This window comes from Molothrus aeneus, chromosome 6 (assembly GCF_037042795.1).
Source record: "Molothrus aeneus isolate 106 chromosome 6, BPBGC_Maene_1.0, whole genome shotgun sequence".
Lineage (NCBI taxonomy): Eukaryota > Metazoa > Chordata > Aves > Passeriformes > Icteridae > Molothrus > Molothrus aeneus.
Genome location: NC_089651.1, coordinates 38,525,469 through 38,548,510, shown reverse-complemented (window position 1 = coordinate 38,548,510; position 23,042 = coordinate 38,525,469). Strand labels below are relative to the sequence as shown.

The 23,042-nt window shown below is 36.4% G+C and overlaps 1 protein-coding gene across 2 annotated transcripts in view; it reads left to right on the top strand.

Annotated features, from left to right (window-relative positions):
• SLC25A21 (solute carrier family 25 member 21) overlaps window positions 1–23,042 on the top strand; it is a 232,023-nt gene that overhangs the window by 31,085 nt on the left and 177,896 nt on the right. The window contains exon 2 of one of the 2 annotated variants that reach the window (XM_066552256.1): window positions 4,474–4,566. The exons of the other annotated variant lie outside the window; for it this stretch is intronic. The gene's annotated coding sequence lies outside the window, so the exon portion shown is untranslated. The remainder of the gene's footprint in view (window positions 1–4,473; window positions 4,567–23,042) is intronic. 2 annotated transcript variants of the gene reach the window in all.

The following is a 23,042-nucleotide window of genomic DNA, read 5'->3' as shown; positions in this document are numbered from 1 at the left end:
GGGACTTTAGGTTTGATGGATGACTGTCAGGGTATTGCCTGCTAGCTTTGATGCGGATTGCTTTTGCATGAGGTTTTTTTACATTAACTCATTAGAAACTCTGCTCTGCTTCAACATTCTCTTTATTTACCTTCTGAAAACGTGATACTTTTCAGCCTGAGTTTCAAGGGACTTAGTGTGGTTGTATTTGTGTACCAGTGTTTTAATTTGGACAGATGAAAAAGATACATAGCAGAAAAATACTAACTTTTCAACCTGTGAATCTTAAAACTTATAAATGTTTCAGCTTAATTACTTATCTTTGAAATGCTAAGCTGCTAGCAAAATATCTTTGGTTTATAGCATTGACTTCTGTGTTCCTGAATTTTTTTTAAAAGGGAAAAAAGGAAAGCAAAATCCAGTCCCATAAAAGCAGCAGGTATAGTAATATTTTCACAGCAGGTCGATATTCAATGAATGTTCAACAAATCCAGGATTGGTGTCTGAGACATATTAGTGGTTTCTTCAAGGCTGGATTGATTTGGTCTGTTCCTGTAATGTATCTGGGACATAGGACTGTTAATTAGATTAATTAGTTATAGCGTGATTTATAAGGCAGTTATAATAAAACTATGGTTACCAATGTATTTAATCCCATTGCCATGTTTTGATTTGACATTTAGAAAAGCATATAAAAGAAGTGGAAGTTGTGCATACTGACTCTGTCACTTTGAATGTTCCTTTAATAAAACATTTTCTCTACAAGTAGCTGTGCAAAGGAGAACTACATCTTACTGCACTAAGCAATGCTTCTCTGAGCGTGAGGAAATGGAATGTTCAGCAGGTTAAATTCTTCCTCTGAGTTCACATCGCAAGAAGAAAATTTGATGGAAAACTTTTTTACAATGAAAACTTTTTCATTGTTTACTGCCTTGATGTTTCAATAAGGCATTGCAGATCTTGTGCTTGCCATCCAAAAAGAAAAAGCCAAATTTTTTTTGCAAATTCCTGACTTACTTTCCTGTTTTCAATTGATGCATATGTAACACATTTCTTACAAGGCATAGTAAATGTAGACTAAAACTAATATTGAATGCAATTCTATACAGTTTGGATCTGAAGGTTTGAAGCAGACAATCGACAGAGGAACTTTTCTGCACTGCAAGATATTTGTGAAGGATCTGAAATTTACGTGCATTTATCCCAAAATGAAATTATGGATTTACTTGTTCCCAGTCCTGTATATTACTTGTGCATGTTTTTAACTTATATGAATGGATTCTCTGGACCATCTGACATGCTGAAGTCCAAGCATTTGTACAGCTCCTTGGCTTTACATTCAGTGTCTGTAATTAGCTGTAGCTGTCTGAAGTCTGTGACTTTTCTGTTAATTACAACTAATGTTGACCTTTTATATCATGAGGAACTAATTTCTATTTCTGGCAGTAAGACTTCAACAAGTATAATAAAGAATCTATTGACCAAATATAATCCTATTCTTATGAATTTGTAAATTAAAAGGCCTATTACCCTCACTGAACTGGAAAAAAGTTCATTGGCAGTGTTTGAAAAGTTCAGCTCTCTTATTTATTTTTCATGGCTTGATGTAGTACCCACAAGATATCAATGCTAGACAAAAATGAAACTAAGTGACTAAATATGTTGCTTATTTAATTTTAAAAATTAATTCTGTCTTTTACCCTTGTGTAGCAGGGGTAGGGAATAGGGAGCAACAGATTTGGCAGAAGAACATTTACTCATGATTTAAGCTTTTGAGTTGAAGCTGAGAGAAGCCCCAAAGACAGACCTGAGTGTGAATTATTAATGCTTCTGTTATTGTGATACCAGTGTAAGAGAAGCAAGGCTTATAGAAACATCAAACGCGAGCATGGAAAGCAGTCAGTTGCTTATTCTGAGTAAAATCAGAGTTAAAGAACAAGCTTATGCTTGTTCTGAGTAAAAACTGAGCTTTGATTTTTACCAACAAAGAATTTGAGTAACACAAAATCAAAGAGTTGTGGCTATCCAGAGAATTTTGTTTTCACTGAAAGGATGATTAGGTGATTAATTCTTGAACTCAGCCGGACACAAGTAGTTGGTGACAGTAGTGATCAGGCATCCCTTTTCTTACACACAATGAACAAAAAAATGATGGAGACTAAATAGTTTGTTCAGATACATTTACATGGCTTATTTACTACAGAGGCTTGTCTAATAAGGAATGCAGAGGACTGCAAGTTGGACTTTGTCTTCTCTGATAGTTAAGCTGCTCTTCTGCTCTGTATCTTTTAGCATATGTACAGCCAGTTAGAATGGGACATTGGGTACAGGTGGGAGAGAAAGAAGGTTTTAGGAGAGCAATACCATAGAAAAACTGGTTTGTTTCTACTGTAAAGCATTTTTCAAGGTCGATCACAAAGATCATGAGGTTTTTAAAATATATATTCCACAAATTGTCTGGTAGAGAAGTTTCTTATGGTTGATCATTCCACCCTTTAATGAAGTCAAAGTTTTTTCAAAGCTGAGTTAAACTGTGCTCTACATCTTACTCTTTACCCACCATCTCTTAGCTACCACTTCTGTCTGCACTGTTTTGCTGGATGCAACATTTTCTTCAGCTCCCACCTTTCTCACTCTTCTCTGCATGGGCCAATGCAGAGAGTGATTCATGTGGACAGGTGATGAAAAGCAGAGGTGTGCTTTTGGCAGTGAGCAGCTGAGGTTGAGATCCAGGAATCTTTAATGGCAGCTCCAGCTGCCATGCCCCCAGAGATGCATAGCACAAGGAGGCCTCATCATACACTGAAGCAGTAACACTTTTGAGTTGTGCCCATTAGTGTCACTTAAGCTTAGAACTCAATAATTTATGGTCATGTTATGGTCAGGTTAATTTATGGTCAGGTTAATTTAACCTCAAGTTATCTCCATTCCTTAAGCCTTTTGAGTTATATTCCTGCCTGTGAAAGTCCACACCATTAGTTTACTTGAGGAGCAAGAAGGCTGATTAATACTATCAAAGGGCAATGAGTTTTTAAAGGTCCGTACTGACTTGGCTAAGTAAGCGTGTGTTGTCACTTAAACCTGGGGGATCACTCCTGTTCCTGGCAACACCTATGGTATAGAAAGTGGAAGATGTCTAAAATGTCTATTTCAGTTAATGAACTGTTTTCTCTGCTTTAAGAAGTTTTTGCTGAGTATTTTATCACCCTGAAAAAGATAGAAAGGGACATCTTTTTAGTTAAGCGGAGATCAAAATAACCTGTGGCACCACATCTTAGAGAACCAAAGTCTCTGGATAGGGGGACAATAGTAGTTCTTAAAGCATCACATATAGAGGATGCAGAAAACCAGACTTCATCTTCTTTTGTAGCCTGTAACACACCAAACTCTAGATTCTAATGTGTATTGTTCGGATGTCTTGGACAGAAAGAATAACATATTTCTGAGAATTGAAATTTTTAATTTCCTTTTCCATATCTTCCTTTACAGAGGCCAGAGATTCCCCTGACAGTCACTAAAGATAACAGTACTCAAATGGAAGCAACCCTCTAAAATCCCTCTTGAGGATCTGACTGTAAATTGCTGTGGCAGTCTAGGTCTCAAATTGTTGTGATCCCAGGGACTTTCCCTTTAAAATATTTTGTGCTCCGGTTAATTGCTACCATGGTAATCTGGTACACCACGCACCAAAAATATTAAACTTACTCATTGTTACAAGTGTGAAAATTCTGCCTAGAACTTCGCACAAATGTTGCTAAATCAACTAATGTTTGGCAATAATTAAGCAAATACTTGTAAAATAAAACTGGAAAACATTTTTTGCCAAAAGTGTGTTTAAATATGGTCCAAATATGTCATAGATTTGGTTGAGATTGAAGAAATCCAGTGTAAGTAAACCTTTAAATTCTATGTGAAAAAGAGAATTTGGGGTGCAGATTTAAATTTGATACAAAATCAGTTAGTATACATTAATTCAGCCTGAGATTGCCAGATCTGAGATGTCTGATTCTACCTCCACTGTAAGGAAATATGCTGCAGTCTACATTTCTGCATGTACCATGCTGCCACTGGCAAACCCCATGGTTGTTCTAGAGGTAAGTATGAAAAAGAATGGTTTTAAGAGGAAAATTTTAATTAAAACTGAGCCTCCATCATTATGGAATGAGGAAAGAAGCATCAGTGCTGTTTAGCTATTTACAATCAGAGAATCAGAGCAAACATGCTTTTGTTGTTTTGTTTTTTTTTTCCTAAGGACTCTGCAGAAAATCTTTTTGCCTTCACTGGCATTGCATATCAGGCACACAGAAGCTATGTTTTGGCTAGTAGACCAGGAAGCATTTCCAGCCTCAAGGGTCTGGGCATGTCCAAGGCTGACCTCATGTTGCAGCAAAACTCAAGCAACAAACTAAGCCTTCTGCCTCACCCTGCACCCACGTATCCCAGCAGTGGGCTGAGACCCAGATTTCCACCATCTCCTTTCTCCTGTCCCCCCAGGTGCTATTGATTGATGGGAGGGAAACCTGACTGTGAGGCCAGGTGGGAGCCACACCATACGATCCAGTTGAGCCTGGTCATCAGGAGGCCAAGGTACACAGTCACATAAAATGCTCTGCAGTAGGCACCCAGCTTATTAATCTAAGTGCAGCCAAAAAGTAACTCATGAGCAGGAGTAGGTTGTCTACCTCTCAACAAGTAGAAGAAATTATTTATTATGTTGCTGTGTATTAATCAAATAGTATATGATAGCATGCTTAAAGGCTTTGGATATCACTTCTCACTAAATCCTTTAACAGCTTTAATTTTACATAGTGAGGGAGAATAAATAAAACTATGTATAATAGTGCATCTTCAAGCCGGTCATGGTAAGCCATTAAAAGTGATTAAGATGCATTTTTTACATCTTATTGGCTAGATTAACCCTTTTCCTGTCTATGAGAAAGGATTCACAGGGGAGAAGCCCTTTGCTTGTTGCAGGTTCTAGTCACTCCCACAAGCCAAGCCATTGGAATGAACTGCATGTATTGCAAATAGTGCTTTCTGCAGTTTATTCCTGGCTGGGAGACAATAGTATGAATAAACAGCGTTATATCTGGTTAAAAGGAGTTAGTTACATATGTATATTGGGAAATTTTAAAGATGTGGGAATTCAAGTCTTCTGAAGGGTGATTTCTAACAGGTTTCTAATGTGCTTATTCAAAATGTTAAGTTATTCTAACGATTATTTGCCACTGTTAAAAGGCTGCAGAGATGTTCATATGACTGAATTTTCTTAAGTGAAAAATAGAAAATTGTATGGGGTAAAAAAATAATGTGAACACTTTCGAATTTGAGACCAGACAAAAGAAAAGCTACCCATTTGAAATCTGGAGAACTTTACAATGCTTCAAGTAAGTAAAAGCAGATGTTGTAAAGTTTAGAAAATCAAGACATTATTTTCCTGTTTCCACTGAATATTTCTAAACACATTATAAATAAGCTTTGAAGTAGTACGAAATACAGTGTTTGTTTTGCTGATAGCATCTTTTCATAAAAAAAAATTATCAGTGCTTGTTTAAGTTATGGGCTAAATGATATCTGTGTGGCTAAAGAACTAGCGGTTTGTCTTGCAAATACAGCGCTAAACTTGTACTTGCTGTGTCTGAGCCCTTCAAAAGCCTATCTGATTGATCTTCAGAGTTTAATTTTAAACAGATTAAATATTGCCTGTTTACAGAATGCAAAAATTAGAGTAATCTTTTGCAAGTTCTTCCAGAGAATATGATTTTATTTTGTTGCTGTAAGAAGTAGTTTTAAATCAAGAAATGGTTCTAAAACACTTAACTAAGTGAAACCGTTGTTTTGGTAGTCTGGCTCATTATTTACTTACAGTAAATGTTCATAGGCTTTAATAAGCAAATAAATCAATCTATATTTGTGATTGTAAAGGTGCTCCTTGAAGATATTCTGCATTAAATCTTTTATGGGATTCTATTAAGAGGAGACCACTGAACAACAGACTTGCAGAAGATTTGCCATATAGATATAACAAAGTGTTTCCAAGTAGCAATCTTGCGTTTGGGGGATATGTGTATCAAAACAACATGGGGATTAAAGGGAGACTTAATTGAATTACATGCAATTAATAGCCAGTCTTAATTTTAAAAACAGTCCTACATGACAAAATTGTCATTCCTCAGTTAGTGAGTCCTGAGAAGACTGGATGTTGAGAATGACAAAAGAATTAAGCAGTCTTGATATTTTTCACACTGTATTATCACACTTCACACCAAGTGAATTCCCATTTTACCACTCTAAGTTCCTGAGCCTAAGAGGAGAAGAAGAAATTTTAGATCATTTTCGCAATTCCAGTGCAAGTTTTGTGGTGAGCAGGCAGGTACCCAAATTGCAGCAAGTACTGGTTTTTCATGGTTGATGATGTAAGAAATACATTGACTTCAACATCTTTATTAATCTGCTTGATTAGACTACAGTGTCAGAAACTGTAATTATATTTCCTTACAGATTTTTGGATCTGAGATTCGAATATACTGAATGAAATGAAACAGTTTTAGCCTTTGCAAAATTTTCATGCATGTAGATTCCATTGCATTCCTAGATGACAGAGGAGGAAGCACCCATGTGGCATTCCAAGATCATATATACAGATGCAAATATCATATGCAACAAACAAACAAACAAATACCTCTCAGGTTATTTTAGATGGCCGTATTTGTGTTAGTTGTTCTGGACTCTCTCAACTTCCCTTAGGAGTCCTTAGGTTTAATCATGACTCAGTGAGATACCTGTCATCTGACCTGCTTTAGCAGCCTTTCTTAGGGTAAGTCAAACCATGTAAAACAGTGCTTGTTTCTCTGACTGCAAAGTGAGTCTGCTCAGTTGGTTCACAGACATCTGTGTTAGTTCAGAGGAACTTCCTTACATGAACCCTCACTTTGAATAATGTTCCCTCTATGTATTGCCTACTTTTAAAAATTCCTCTGTTTTTGTGAGGGCAACACTACATTTTTATCACAGAAAACAGGTAAAGGAAGCCATAAGAATATACACTGACAGCTCAATGAATAATGGAAGAAAATTTTGGTGACTATGACAGTGGAAGTAAAGCTTGGCCTAAAGATGAGACAGAGGTCTGACAGTGGTGCATCTGGATTAAGGCTCTGTCTGGACCAAAGCTGTCTCAGACCTAAATCAATTTGGAGTTTATGTAGTCCTGGTTCTGTTAAACAGCTCACAGATCAGTGACTATTGACTGCTATCATTATTGCTTCATGTATGAGGCTGTGTATTGCTGCATCAGTGAGAATGCAGTGCAGGGAACATGAAGAAAGGGAAAATTTATATTTTCTTTTCTTTCAATTCATGTAATTGTCCCATCAGTATTCTTAGAGCTTGTATATGTCTGAAATCTGCATCTCAGAGCAATTGTGTTCTGTGTGCAAACTGCATTTTACTTCCTTGAATTTTTTGTTAATTCAATTATGTGCTCTGAAGTCAGCTATTCACTAACCTGCATGCAGCAGCAGGATCTTTCAATCAAAGTATCTCCTGCACTCCATTACTGACTTATTTCTATTTCTGTTGATCTCTGTGGTAAAACAATCTAACTGACATTTCAGGTAGGGCAAACCATGGGAAGTCACTTTCATTTAATAGAATTGTAAATTCCTTTGCTCCGTCTCTTCCTTATGTCTGTAGACGATTTGGCACTATGAACCCTGAATTTGTTTCGTTGGATTTTTTTGGGATTATGTTTTTGTTTGTTGGTGGCAGTGGTTTGATTAGGGATTTGGGGGGCAGGGGGAGAGGTAGGTGGGGTTATGACTTTTGGGTTGTTTGTTTGCATTTTTTACTGTAGTCTGTAGATGAATGATGAAAATAGTACAAGTTCCCAAGCTGGCTGAGGACTTGAATGAAGCACACTAGTATCACATATGCCAACTTTCATCCATCAAAAGGTTTTAATTTGGCCTTCTGAGAAACTAAATTTTGGCTTTATAACCATAATGATTAAAAAAAGTTTGAGAGGAAAAGAAGAGTGTTCAAAAAATTTATGGAAACCACATACTGCTAGGAAAATCTCCATCATTGTATTTTAAATTATTTTTTGAAAGTGGAAAAGTTCTAAAAGTGTTTTGTAATTTTTAATGAATAAATTCTATTAGCATTCTTTGCCTCTTCTTGCATGAATTAGTTCATTGCATTATTTACCCTTGTTTTCAGAAAAGAAGCTCAGAATTCACTTACATGTGAAGCACATATTTTTCTCATTTGTTAGAGTCCAATTCTCACCTTTATTCTTCCAAAAGAAATGTGAATCCATGATTATCAATGGTTTTACAGGATGTAGTATAGTTATATAGTTATTGCACAATAGTTCATTTTAATAAAGTTGCTAAAGTATTTGGGGCTAAGAGCATTGTTGCTGCATTCAGGAGATAGGCTTCTTGAAGTGGAGGGGTCACTGTAATCAGCCCAGATTCTGTACTCTTTGCTTGCAGATGCAGGCCACAGTAGAAAATGTTACTTTTTTTAGTACACTATAGTAGATGTCTATAGTATCATGTATGTATCAGATATATTAATGTTTGCACAAAAGATGTAATAAGCAAAGATGTCCCATATAACTCATACAGGTTCATAGAGGACATACAGAATTTCTTTTTCGGCATCATGTTTCTTCACAGTGCATCAGATCCTTCAGCAGGCCACAACATAAACCAATGCAATGCATTCCTTTTTTCTCTGCAACTGGACCTGCTGCTCGCCACTTTCCCTGAAAGCATTTACCTGTCATTCTGGACTGTTCTGGCATTACCCTTCCATGTAGCATATTACTTTCAGCTCTTGCCTTGAAGCACGTCTCTGAAAAGCTTCCCTTGCAGAAGGCTCTGCTATGACTTTTGAAATGCAAAGGGCTCTGCTAGAAGTGTGAACTGCGTGTAGACACTGCGATGCATTTTTCATTACTAAAAATTAGGTCCTCACTAAATGATAGGGTAAATTGATTAAGAATATATTGTAACTATCCCTGTTCTTTCTTTGACTCTTAACATCCAAAGATTAATTACTGCTCCTGGCTTAGAACATCACTGCTTTCTGTATTTTTTCATCTAATGTTTCCTATATTTCTTTGGGACGTATTTTATGTTTTTCGAGCTTGAATATTATATTGATGTGTCCTGTCTTGCCATAAGTTTACAAACTGTTTCTTCATGTGATAGAAAGGGGTTTTGTTTGTTGTTTTTGTTTGTTGTTGTTTGTTTGTTGTTTGTTTTGGCACACTCTGTTTAGGCTGCTAGAAGAGTATTATTTAAGAAAGATGGAAAGTGGAAATTTTTGAGACATGCAAGTCTTAATGGACAACAGGACAAGCAAAGTGATGGACATGTGAGGAGGAAGATGTGTCAAAAATAAAAGTAAGAGTTTGTTTTGAAGTTTGGGGCTTACTTCTTTCTCAAAAAAGGCAAATATAATTAAATTTGGGTACATTGCAGTGATCAGTGAAGGAAATGGACATGAGTCACAGCTGGACTGTTAACAGGGCTGGTTTTTTGTTTATTGAAGAGAACGTGTTTTTTGAACACTTGCATGGGTGGTGACAACTACTTTCCTGGGCAACCTGCTCCCCCCTTTACCACCCTTTCAGTGAAAAAAATTTCCTAATATTTAATTTAAACCTCTCTTGGTGCAACTTGAGGATATTTCTTCTTGTCCCACATGCTTGTTACTTGGGAGACCATCCTCCCTCCCCGTACCCCCAGTTACACCCTCCTTTCTGGTAGCTGTAGAGACTGATAAGGTCTCCCCTGAGCCTCCTTTTCTCCAAGGTGAACGAACCCAGCTCCCTCAGGCATTCCTCGTAATACTTGTGCTCCAGACCCTTCACCGTGATCATTGCCCTTCTCTGGACATGCCCTAGATGTCCTTTGTGTAGTGAGGAGCTTAGAATTGAACACAGGATTTGATGTGGGATCTCACCAGTGTTGAGTAGAAGGGTAAATTCATAATCTTGAGCCATGAATGAAAAATTACAGAGAACCCAGGAGTGCACACTGGCCTCTAGGTAGGTCATCTGTGTTAAAAAGAAACACTTCAAACTAGCACACAATAGAATGGTCCCTGGGTTTGCTCCAGTCTGCTTGGCAGGTTTAGAGGAAGGTTGTTTTTTTCACTCTGAGTGGTGCATGGAAGAAACAATAAAAATCTTAGGAAGTTCAATAACTTGCAAACTTTAGAACATTAAGTTATAATAAAGTACTTGGTAAATTTTGAAAAAACATCCAGACAAAATAAGGCATTTCACAAACTTTAACTTAATGAGCTTTAATCTACCCAGACAAAGTAAGGCACTTAGAAAACATGAACTTAACCAACTTTGACTTATCCAGGTACAACAAGGCACTTACTAAAGAATCATTGACTGAAATTTTTCAGTTTGGTTCACAATATATTTTGAGAAGAAGTTAGAAGAAGAAAGAGAGAAAGAGAAAGAAAATTGATAAGAGTAGAAAGATATTTCCACTTGTGTATTCAGCAGCAAGACTGAATTGGTGCAATTTTGATGTCCATTGGGTGATGGTCACAGTCTGCATCCATCAGGGGTGGGGGAAGCCCACAAAACACAAAGTTCAATGTATTAATACATGTTTTGGATAGGTGCAAACAGCCTGGTAGCTCCCATGGGAGTGAGTTTTACCTTTTCTGAAGCAACACATAGTGGATCTGTTGTGGATCATGTGCAGTCCTCTGGTGGAAGGCCCCAGAAATGAGTCTGGGAGTGCTTCAGGGGTCTTTGGTGGTTGATGACGTCTTTTAAGACATGACAGCTGCCTTGAGTAGTGGAGCATGAAGGAAGGCATGAACACCTCCAGGCCTTCTTGAGAATGTCCCAGTACTTCTGTGGAGGGAGGTTGACACCTGAGCCACTTGTGTAAGGGAGGATGTCAATATGATTAAAAATGCACTATCCTGTCTCACAGGATCTGCTTCTTATTGGCCTTTTCCCTTACCTGGCTTAAGCCCCACCTTTCTGCTAAACAAAGGTTGATTTGTTGTTACTGTCCTCCTGTGCTCACCCCCTCTGCACCTGGGCTGTTACCCTGCGCATTGTCAGCAAAGCACTTGTTGCTTTTGCAAATGGCAAATTGTATTAGGCATTAACCAGTAACATTTGAGTCTCTCACAGTCCCCAAGATAGGAAGCTCTTCAACACAATAAAAATTTCAATGCTTCCATATATATGTACAATTTTCTTTCCACCTGCATCTTGGTGGTTTTGCATATTCACTCCAGACTTCTATTTCCTCACAACAATTAAATTTATCACTAGTTTTGAAATTAGTTTTTTTTTTTTTTCAAATTGATGAGTGTACAGCTGCATCATAAAATAGAGCGAGGAGCACCCTGTCAATTATGGTGTCTACTTTAAATCCTGGCCCTGCTGGTAATAGCTGCTACCACCACTGCTGGTGGTGTGAAAAAAACCCTTGCCTTCGATATTTTTGTCTACTTATTTATCTTCTTCATCTGCTTGTTTAGTAAACACTATATGGAGTCTAGCAAAACTGTTATGAACATCTTGCAATTAACATAATCAGTTTATAACGCTACTTAAGAAAACCTAGCTTTACTATGGTAGAAAACCTTAAATTCCAGCTTTCCTCCCTTAGAATTTGAAGTGACAAAAAGTTACCTCTACAAGCAGGTAAAGTCAATCATTAAATGTGAGACACTTCTGGCAACTGGGGTTAACTCTTTCTAAACCCAAAGAACCCTCAGTTGAGGATGCTCTTCTGGTACTTCCCAAATGTTCATATTAGCTGGACTTCAACCAGTGTCTTCTGCTGAACTGGGCTAGAAGGAGAGGGGGGAGAGTTTTGTGAATCCCACCTCTTTACCAGGGCTCATGCTAAATGTACGTGTGTACTGCATGGTGCTGACAGGCTCTTCATCCATGGAAGGGAAACTTCCAGTCCTGACTGCATTGGCATATAGATGCCATAGCATTTCATCACAACTAAAAGAGCACCATACAGGCTTATTTCTGTGTGGGCGTCAAATGGTGTTAGGGCTGTAACATTGTAGACTAATTAGGGTTTTTGAGGAAGAGACAGACTTCAGCACTTCTTGGACAGTTCTAATAAATTAAAAAATAAATTTAATTTGTTCCATTTTCCAGCAAGCCATTTAAATGGGGGCCCATATTTCTGGCTATGATAATTTAATGACCAAGCATCGAGTCCCCTGATTTTATTCAGCTTTCTAGCTTGTTGTCTGGGGACATTCAGCATATTAAAGATACAGTTAATTCCATTGAAGTTGTTCTGGTTATCTTGTGAGACCAAAAAAAGGATACGTTTCTGGTTGTTTGCTGAGTAGATATGCAGTATTTTGTACTAAAGATATGAGATGACTTTTTGCATGAAGATATTTCTTTGCTGTAGTATTGGGGATCGCAAAAGAGAATATAACTGAGATAATGACAAATCATTCAGCAGAGTAGGATGGTGTTTTCCAATCAAAAGTGGTAGAAAGCTTTACCTAAAAAACCTGTGATGTAAGAGCTGCAAACCTGGGAGGAGTCATAGAATTGTATCTGAGCTATTTGACCAGACAAATGGGTCATATTATGACTCACGCTTGGTCTGAGAGCTGACATTTGCCTAGCTTAGTTTGCCAGTTATTGAGGACCCTTTTTTTTGGGCATGGGGATTAAAGGGGGAAAGGGAGGATGAGGGGTAAGGGGTGCATGTGTCTGTGTTCATTTGGGGATTTTCTTTGTGGTTTGTGGTTTTGAGGGTTTTATTTAGTAGAATTCCTGCCCATATCCTTTCTACACATGCTGTAGAATTTTTGTAAAATCTAGGATTTCTTGGACCATTTATTTGTACCACATCCCTGTGTTGCTATGCATTTTCTCTCTGACTACATTGGCTAGGGTAACAACATTCATTCTTAGTTGCCAAAGCTTTTATATATGCCACATGTGCAATGGTGATACCAATATGACAAACTGCAGATTCATCTGATAAATTGTATTTACTTCCACCTTTGACCACCTCACCTGCTTTCTGCCACTAATCTATCTCCACTGGGATTTCTTCCACATTCCAAACATTGGAGCAGCTTCAAACATCTGCTAATTTAAAACTGAAAAAAAAAAAAGAAGAAACAAAACAAAACAAAAAAAGAAATCAACCTGCCAAAGAAAAATTTCCTGCCTTTCTACTAGCCAATGAATTACTCTCTGCCTTTAAAAAATACAATGGTCTATGTTAAAACCCCCTGGACAACAGTCAGGTGTACCCCTGGCAAAATTCAGCACTCTACAAACCTTCGTATTTTGGACACTTGTCTTCAGTAAGATATTCAACTTTAGACCTGGAAAGTTTTATTTATAGAATTCTGTTGGAAGGCAGTGAATTTCAGGTCACGTGCAAATTTAGCCTGTGTGACTGCTGATGTTAGTAGGAATAGTGTTAGGCTGCTGTGAACTTGAAAAGTCTTCAGTTGCATATGCCTTTGCTGGATGATCTGGCCTGTGGTTACTTTGTGTTGAAATTATATTGGTCTCCATTATTAATTTTGCCTAAAGGGTTTATCACTATTCAGCCTGTGAAAGACTAAAATTTAATTTTAGCAGGACACTGTATTGGCAGTGCTTGTATTTAAGTTCTGATGGCTCTATATTGTTAATTATAGACCTGTATTTAAATTTGACAGTAGACCTTTGTTTCAAAAGTACCCTCTGAAACAAAATGTTAGTTGGCTTTTGAACAACTTTCTCTCCTAAGTCACAGGCCATTTAGTCTCTGTTAATGGCAGATTGTGGTCTTCAGAGGAACATGAACTAAGTGGCTTCACAAAGCAGTTTGATATTTGAAGCTGCATTTAAAAACAGATTTTATGAACTGCTTGGTTAATGCTACTGAGGAGAACAGCTAAACATGAGACTTCTAATATGGAAAAATTAGAGCACCAGTAAATATGTGGAATGGTTTGGGATAGCTGCCCAACATCTGTGGTATGAAGAGCTGGCCAGGAAATAAGCTGCAACAGGCTGTGCTTTATAGCCTGCTGTATTCTTGGCTCCATTATCTTATTCAACAATAAAAATTAATGTGAAATATAACGTTTGATAGTCACCATTATTGTGAAAATATGATCACATGTGGAAGTATTTCATAACCATTTGTGAACATCTCTTTGCTTTTAAAAGTGCACTTATGCACTGGTTTACAGTATTTCTTGTTGTCTAATAGGGAGTGTATTTTTAAATAATTACCTTCTCAAAACTGTTGACCTCTCCTCTTCTGAGAGACCCTTTGAGGAGGTCATCATTTTTGTGATGCACCCAAAATGAGCAAAATACCTGTATGTCCTGTATAAAGCTGTTAAACAGGCCCCTTGCCAGCTGAGTATATTATTTTTTAAATTGTTGCAGATAATGGGACATAGAGAAGTAAACAAATATTAGCCATTTAATTAATGATAGAAATGCTCAAAACATATTTGCCGAATAGTCACTAGAGGGAAAACACAATTTTTCCACAATAAAATATAGTTATTGTGAAAAAATTCCAGACCAATAAAATTAAAAGCTGATGTGTTCTAATTGATTTGTGAGATTACAGTGAGAAACTGTAGAAATTACCTTTGCTGCTAAATACATAAAATTCATAATGGAGTCTGCCAACAAATACCAGCAAAGTTTTTGAAATAAATACCAGTCTTTGAAATGGATATTTAAATTATGCTTTTAGAATTAGTTTCCATATATGAAAATATAAACACTGTTGTGACAAGAACAAAACTCATCAATAAGAATTTTGTAAATCAATTTTTTAAATTGTTTGCGATATAGTTGTACAAACCTTCTGTGTTATTTAAAACTTGTTTCAATGTAAAAAATTTTGCTTAAGATGAATAGTCTTGCACAGGTGAATGTGACAAACACTGTGATTAATAAATCATTTAATATCTCTTCCCTTAGAAAGAAGAGGAGGAGAATATGAAGGGAGGGATTGGGAAAAAAGGAGAAAAGAAAAATTAACCAATATGCAGAGGAAGCACAAAATGAGGATCTTTTTTGTTTTCCTTTCCTTTCACTTCTGCTGTTATAAGGTCACGTGGGATTTAAATATATTTTAAATCTATTTTTGCTAAGGATCAAGTTTTCCTAATGGTAACATGAGGGAGTAATTGGCATGTGTATGGTATCTTATATTTCATTCTGTGATTATGAAAACATGTATTTATCTTCTCAGTATTTGTCAATGTGTTCTGTGTTTCTCTGAAACTGTTCTCTAATCCTTGCTCTGTTTCTTTCATTAAGTAAAAAAACATCTGGAAAGGCAGCAAGAAAAAGGTGTTCTGAATATTTTTAAATTGTTAGGTATTTTATATGTATATATATATATAAAATATAGACATATATACACATATATACTCTCATCCCAAAATTAAACATAAAACCAGCATACTACATCATACAGAGATGGGGAACTTTATAGCAGTGCAAGAATGGAATTTTTAAGTATTTTGTTTCTCTATTTAGTGTAGCTTCTGGAAGCAGAACAGAAACTTCTGAAGCAACTTTCTAGAGGTCAGTTGCTGAGATGTATTTTTTTTCTTTAGACTTGTATTTCTGCTGTTCCTGGAAATCAGGGGAAACACTTAGCTGTTTACTTTATCATGCTTTAACCAGTAGAAGCAAGGAAATTTCACATTCTGCACTCTGCTGTCAGCTTTAAAAACACTATTATAGGGTGTCAAATTCACATCTGTGTTTCCATGGCAAATAAGGGTTACCAGTAGTGTAATATTAAAAGAAAAACAATGCCATCAAAACTATCTTGAAAAGAAGCAACTTTTAGCATTGATGCAAATATATTTCCTATTTGCTATTTCTTTAGTCATTGTGTGTAGAAGTAATTTCAGTCAATGGATAGAAGAATCCTTAAAATCTTCTGAGCTATTTTTCTCAGCTCATTTAATGGAAGTTGTCTATAGATTATTGACTAGTTCATCCATCTTTATTTAATATAACGTATTTGAGAATGTTACTCAGTGCATCATCATCATCATCATCATAAGCATTGCATGTCTGGGACATGCACGTGTTTATCACAGCATGATCTGTCTAATTTGGATCATTTGCCTGTCAGCAGTCTTCCCCACAGGGTTTGCCCTGCACTCTCTGTGAAAGGCTTGGCACAGCTGTAGCTTAACCTGTGTGATAAGTGTGTGCATACTCTTAGTAACCTTCCCAGAGAGATTAAAGAAACTACAGCTCTGTTCAGCTGCACCTTGATTCTAAACGATACCAAAATGTGTAGATCCTGGGAAACTGTATTCTGTTGTGGATGTAGTTGTAGATTTCTGCCAACTCCTCAGCCCAGACATCTCTCCTTCCCTCCCCCCTGCCCCCCCAAAAGAAAAGGAGTGAAAGTGCAATCATGAAGTAGGAAAAAAGGGAATGCAAATGGAAGGGGAAGAAAACCTGATTTCTTTGAATTTTTTATTAATTTTGACTGAAATTAGAGTTACAATTACCAAAATTGCATTCGATTGTCGCTTCATAAATTGCGCTTCTTTTCAAATTCTGTCAATGTCTTGTGGAGCAGAAAGTTGAGAAATATTTTGCTGATAAATTTTGATTTAAACTATTGGGATACAGTCAGTTTTAGAATAGTATTCCCAAAACATGTATAACCCTTCATTTAAATTTTTGTAATGTCTTGTAAAAATGATATACTTTTTGCTGCTTGCTTACTAAGTTGTTGCTATCTTTCTCAAGACGTAAATGCTGGAGGATCTTACTTTTTTTTTCTGCTTTGATCTCAAAGTTTAAATGCCATAGTGCTAGGGTTAGAAATACTTTGCAAGAGTCTTTATACAAATCCCATGATTCATTACATGGAAACACAATATTCTGATTGTAGATTTTGGAAAAGCTTGGCTTTGCACATATGAATTCAGGGCCATAACTGCAGAGTCCTCCTTTATTAAGTCTGTTAATAAATATTTATGCATTTTAGCTTCATTCCACAGCACAATGATTACTTTGCCTTGAATTTCAATAGGGGCTTAGGTTAAAAAAATATAGGAATTATTTCTTTTATAGAACATCTTGTGGCCTTGGAAGAAGAGAATGGGGATATTTTGACAATAAAATGTGTGGCATTTCCTGTTGGTTGAAATTTTGTGTTACTTACTAAGGTAATATTTAATGTTATCATTGGCAAGGCAAACTTCTATAGGAAAATATCAGTGCGAATTTTACTAGTGAGATGGGAGTACAGGCCATAAAAATTCTCAGTTTCCCTTTTAAAAACTTAATCCATTTGTCCAACAGGAATGAATACAGAAGGACTAGAGGTTTTGAACTTCCCTCACATCTGGGTATAGCAGTGTATTTTGACTCCAAGCACAATAAAACAATCGTACTTGCTGGTGGTATATGACATAATGACCCAAATATGTTTTTAAAAAATCATTTATTGCTGTACATAAACAGCTAAGTTAGCACAAGGGATGATAAAATAACATTGGTAATTCTTCCTTTAGCTGGGAACCATTGGTGGCCCATTAGGATTCCAGATGTAGCCATGTGTGCTTTTCCATTTGTTTTCCAATGTCTAGTGCTTGGGCCCTTGGTACCTTGGCTGTGGTTGTCAAGCATGTTGGCTTTTCAGCTTGAGGTCTTCCTGGAGAAACACACTGGCCTACCTAATAGCTATAAAGCAGCTTATTGTCTTGGGCCTAGTTTGTTGGGACTAGCTGGAGTGAGGGCAGCTTCCTGTCAAAGGTCAAACACCAGCTTGACCGAGTTTTCTATGGTAAACACTTGTAACTGGACCTCAAAATCTAGATGTTAAAATATAAAGAGCAAGATGTTTTAAAAAATTATTTAGAAGACATCAATCTGTTACAATTAATATCTAGTAAGGCTATCTTAGATTACATTCAGGTATTTTAGTATTAATATGTGGAAAATATATTCTACTTTCTTTTGCAGTCAATTATTTAAAGACTTTAAATGGAATAATGAAAGAGGAAAAAATCACTAGAGGAAGTAGCAATTATAAGCTGTCTTTGCCTAAAAGGTAAATAAAACATTCACTTTTTTTTTTAATAAGTTGGGATTCACAGCTGTCTTCAGCTATAGATAGTCTTGTGATGATGATTTAACAAAAAAAAAAAAAAGACCACATCAAACTTAAAATAGGAAAAGGCAAGAGTAGATCTGCTCTTAAATTACAGTTAGTGGGTTGGTAGTTGTTTATATAGATCCAGACTTTCAAGATTGTTGACTTGCTTAGTCCAGCTGAGTTTTCTGGGACTATTTATATGAGTAGCTCTCATCTAGAAACGATTGTTTGTCAGTCTGCCCTTACCTGATTTCAGTGAGACTATTTGAATGAGCATTATTCAGTGTCATTACAACCCACAGAAATGTGAATGACTGTTGAAATAGAAGTTTAGTGGTCATGTAAAAACTTATATTGTGAAAAATGTTGATTTAAAAAAAAATAAAAATTCTGAGTCCTTTATTATATATGTGTGCTTTTGAATAGAACTGGGTCTAAAACAGGACAGCATAAACATTCCTGTACTGTTTGTGAATATATGTGTGTCATATCCTTGTTTTCATTGGTGTATGTATTTTATATAGTCATCTGCCAGTATAAAACAAATTGATCTGATTTTTTTTTTGAGGTTGAAGAACATCATAGAACTCTAAGGTACTTTTTATCAGCTGTACTAACTGTGCTTACCTGGCATTAAGAATATTTTGATTTTCTGAGCTTTAAATCCAAGGATTTTAAATGCCCATGGGGGAATTTCTGAAATGTGAACAGTTTTATATGTAATCTAGGCTTAAATTTTCCATTGCAATAAAATCAAACCACCTACATCCATAATAAATGTAGGTGTCTAGCCCCACTAGTAATAGAGTAACACAAAACCAGGATTCATTATTCAAGATGCAAAGCACAAAATCATTACCAGAGATCAGCTGGATCCACGCGGCTGAGGAAATGCTGGTGGCAACCTATTTATTTCCTGCTTATGTTATTTTTAAAGCCAAACAGTGGAAATATTGTGCTTCTGGTGAGAAACTGGTATGAGTAGTCCAGATTAGGTAATGAGGACTAGTTGTGTGCCTAACGTCTTTTGGAAATCAGTTTGAGAGTGTTCAGACCCAGATTAGCCACAGCCTATTCTCTAAATATGAGGCTTTGGGCTAGATGGGATGAGAACTCGCCTGTCCCCTGCTAAAGCTCCTTATGGAGCAAAGACTGCAGAATTTCTGAGGTCACAGAAACAAGGTAGTTGCTGGTGAGTTTTTGGGACCATCACGTGCAACAGGAAATGTAGTTTTTTGGTGTTTTTTCCCTCTCTTGCTACCAGAGTTATTCTCAGAACAGAAAATAACCTTGCTTACTTTTCAAAAAATATGTGAGTTAGTACTTAAAAATGAAAATTGAACTGAAAATGCATGGGCTGGAGGGAACATGGGTGAAAGGAAAAGAGGGTGTAGAGAAAGAGCAGTGAAGTGGAAAGCCCAAGAGGATGAGACTAACCTCATCTTGTAGCACAGCCATGCTACATCAAGAGCAGTAACCAAGTGTTAAGTTGGTTACTGCTCAGTTCTGAGCAGAACTGGCTGAAGTTCCTGCTTTTATAGCTCACCAGGACCTCTGTTTTCTTCCCTGAACTCTCTATATTTTAATTAATTATCAGGTTGTTTAATTCTGTACCCATATACCATGTTTATATTTCAAGTACTATGTCAAAAGAGGGTTAGCTTTCAAATGGCATGACTACCAGAAGTTCATGACATCAATTAGGTGCATAGAGAATTCAAAGTACAGTGGTAAGTACCTACTTTGATATATAATGGTAGCAAGGTTTGTGGGCATGTGTGGCTCTTTATTTGTACCATTAGATTCCTGTAGTCAAGTGTATAGTGCGCTTTTGTAAAATGCATGTTTTTACTTTTATTTTCTGCTTGGAAAATACTGAGAATAAAATTGTAATCAATATGGATATCTACCTAAAGAAATTCTTCTGTCATATATAATACTGTGAGCTGTGGTGCAGTCTTGCTCATTCCACAGCTAAAACACTGTAATAGTTCCTTTGGTCACTTCTGCTCCAGCATTATGTTGCTAAACACTTTTAAAAGAGAACAATTTCTTTGCCATGTAAAAGACTGGAAATTGGTTAAATCCTAAGCCTTTGGCTTTGTAAATTAAAAGTCATGTAGCTATCAGTAGAATGTTATTTGAGAAGCCATTGAAACTGCTGGGTCAGCAGATGTCTTTGAGGGTAATTCCAAGCAAGTCCTTGTCAGGGCAGGCTAATGACACCTGCCTGGTTAATGGCTTCTGCTCTCTCTATTACATACATTGTAATATCCAGTGGCCAGTCCACAGATACAACTGTCACATTTTGAAGTGCTTCTCATAGGATAAAAGACATTAAATCATTTTGGAAATCCAAGGTTAAGGAAAGCATTTGTTTTCTTTTTTTGGCATTTGCACTCCTTTGCCATCGAAGATAAATACAACAAGCTGGCAGTACTTTGCTGATTCACATCACTCTTGACCTGTTCCGGGCTTAGCTGGAGCCAGCTGCTGTACAGCTGGGCAGTGACTTGCAGTGTGTGTAAGGACACTTGCATACTGTCACTACTGATAGCATACTGAGATACTGACTGCAACGTTAAAATTTTTTGTAAATTAGCCCAAGATTATACCTCTTTTTGAATTGTTTTCTGTAGATGTCAGAGATTGAGAACAGGTCTTTCTAACTGACTGGTGAGGAATTTTAAAGAGCTCACCTCTTCTCTGGATCCTATTACAAAAATAAGGTTTGGAAACATTGTAGTGCTGGACACTGTTCCAGATATGTTGTGAAGAGGGGGGAGCTCCATAGTGTGAATAATAAAATGGCAGAGAAATCAAATATTTAATTCTGTTAATTGTTATAGATTGTCCTCTATTTTTATCATTTCTGTCTTTAGTATAGCAGAAGAAAGAAGTTTTTAATGCATACAAAATATTAACCAATAGAACTCATATATTGCTGAATCTTGTAGTCACTGTAAGAATTTGTCATTTGAAATTTCAGAGTACATATTGTAAGACTAATTGCATTCTGACTGCAGAGGAATTTTGGTGATAGATGAGCTCATCTTTAATTTTGTGTGTTAGTATGTGAAAGCATAATTTAATTAAGAGGAAAACATCATTGATATTGAAATGAAAAACACCATGCAAACAGAACAAAACAAAATGTCAACTGAATGTTTTTGGGGATTAAAATAATGGTTCCTGCATCTCTGACTTGTTTTCTCTGTTAGGCATTTGAGTAAAGACAGAGGAAACAGAAGCATTCTGTGGAACTAAGTAGTGACTCCTACATGAAATAGGAAAATAGGAATTACTTTTCTCAAGGAAAAATATGTAATGCATCTTTTAAAGAACTAACATTTTACTTTATTAGGTGTTTTGAGGAGAAACAATAGCTTAAGCATTTTTAAATGTTTTGGGCTTTGGTGAGGATGTTCTTGTTACATAAATCATGTAAGACACAGTTAAAAGATAAAGGATCTAGCAATTATCTGTAAATGAGGAATCTGCATGGGATTCTCTATCCTGTGATAGCCATTGCAGAGAAATGGTCAGTTTTGTCGTGTTTCAGAAGCAGTACTTAGTTTGATATTATACCAGCCCCTATGATTATGTTATGGAACTGTCTCAGTGAATATTTAAGAATCTGTATTCCCTTGGAAGATACTGAATTAACATAGTGGAATTTTTTATTGTATATTACTTATAATGTAGAATGATCATCCTGAAAACTTCTCTATATTCCTGTGTGGAGATCAGATCCAAATCTGGTTAGATTGCTTCTCAGGAAGTGAAACACCCTGGATTCATGCCCTCCATACCAGAACACAGCACACTGTGCTTTTAGGTCAGTCTGAAATTTTAAACAATAAAAGCATGCTTTATCTTTTATAGACTATTTCTGATAATGTGCATTTTTTTCTTTCTGCACAGTGATGTTGTTCAGCACTACTGTTGCAAGGCAACCTCAAACTGAAGGTAGCCTGTACCTCCTTCTGTCAGGCAGAAGATATTGAACCAATTCTGGATTGAGGAAAGGTTTAAATCCTAAGATGTGAACCAGATTTCTAAAGTTTCTCATTAAAAAAAAAAAAAAAACACAAAAAAACCCCAACAACAACAAAAAAAACCAAACAAACAAAAAACCAACCAACCAAACAAACAAAAAAAACCAAAAAAAAAGGAGAACCAGGTTCTCCAATTAAAAAAAATTCTCAGTTTTTCCATTAAAAAAAAACAAAACAAACTGAGTGACTGAGGTTGAGCACTTCAAATACCTGCTTTTTTACTGGCATCTAATAGGCAGCCACAGATAAGTTTTCACAAGATCCGTGTCTTGTGGATCACAAGATACTTGTCTGTGTGCATGAAGTATATTGTAGATTTGCAAATTGGATTGAACCCTTTATGTGGCTTGTGTGTTGCTCTACTTAAGTTTTGCAACCTGGAAAGGCTGAAACATGAATTAATTTAACTGTTAAAAGCAGATGCTGATGGGCACAGAAGAAGCTTTTGGAACATTAAGCTTAAAGATTTGCCTTCGGGGTTAGCCATCTCCTGAACAGAGCTCCCTGGAAGTGTGTGCATTAAGTTGTCCCATGTCTTATTTTAGAAGCTTGTAATCCTCTGCTAATTGTTTTATATTTTTCATGGAAATCAATATGTTTAATTAAATCAACATTATTGAATTTAAATGCCCTTGAAAGACTTATGTCACTTATATTCAGACTAAGGCAAACTCAGTCTGCTTAATGACAAGGTGACCTATTTTGTTCCTTGTCCATCTGCATCCTCATCCTTATAAAAATATTTGTGATACATTTCTGTGTAGTGAAGTGCCAGAGGGAAACTGTGTATTAACACGTAATTGATAATTGTCTTTAGTTATGACAGCACTTGGTGTCATTCAAGGATCCAGGG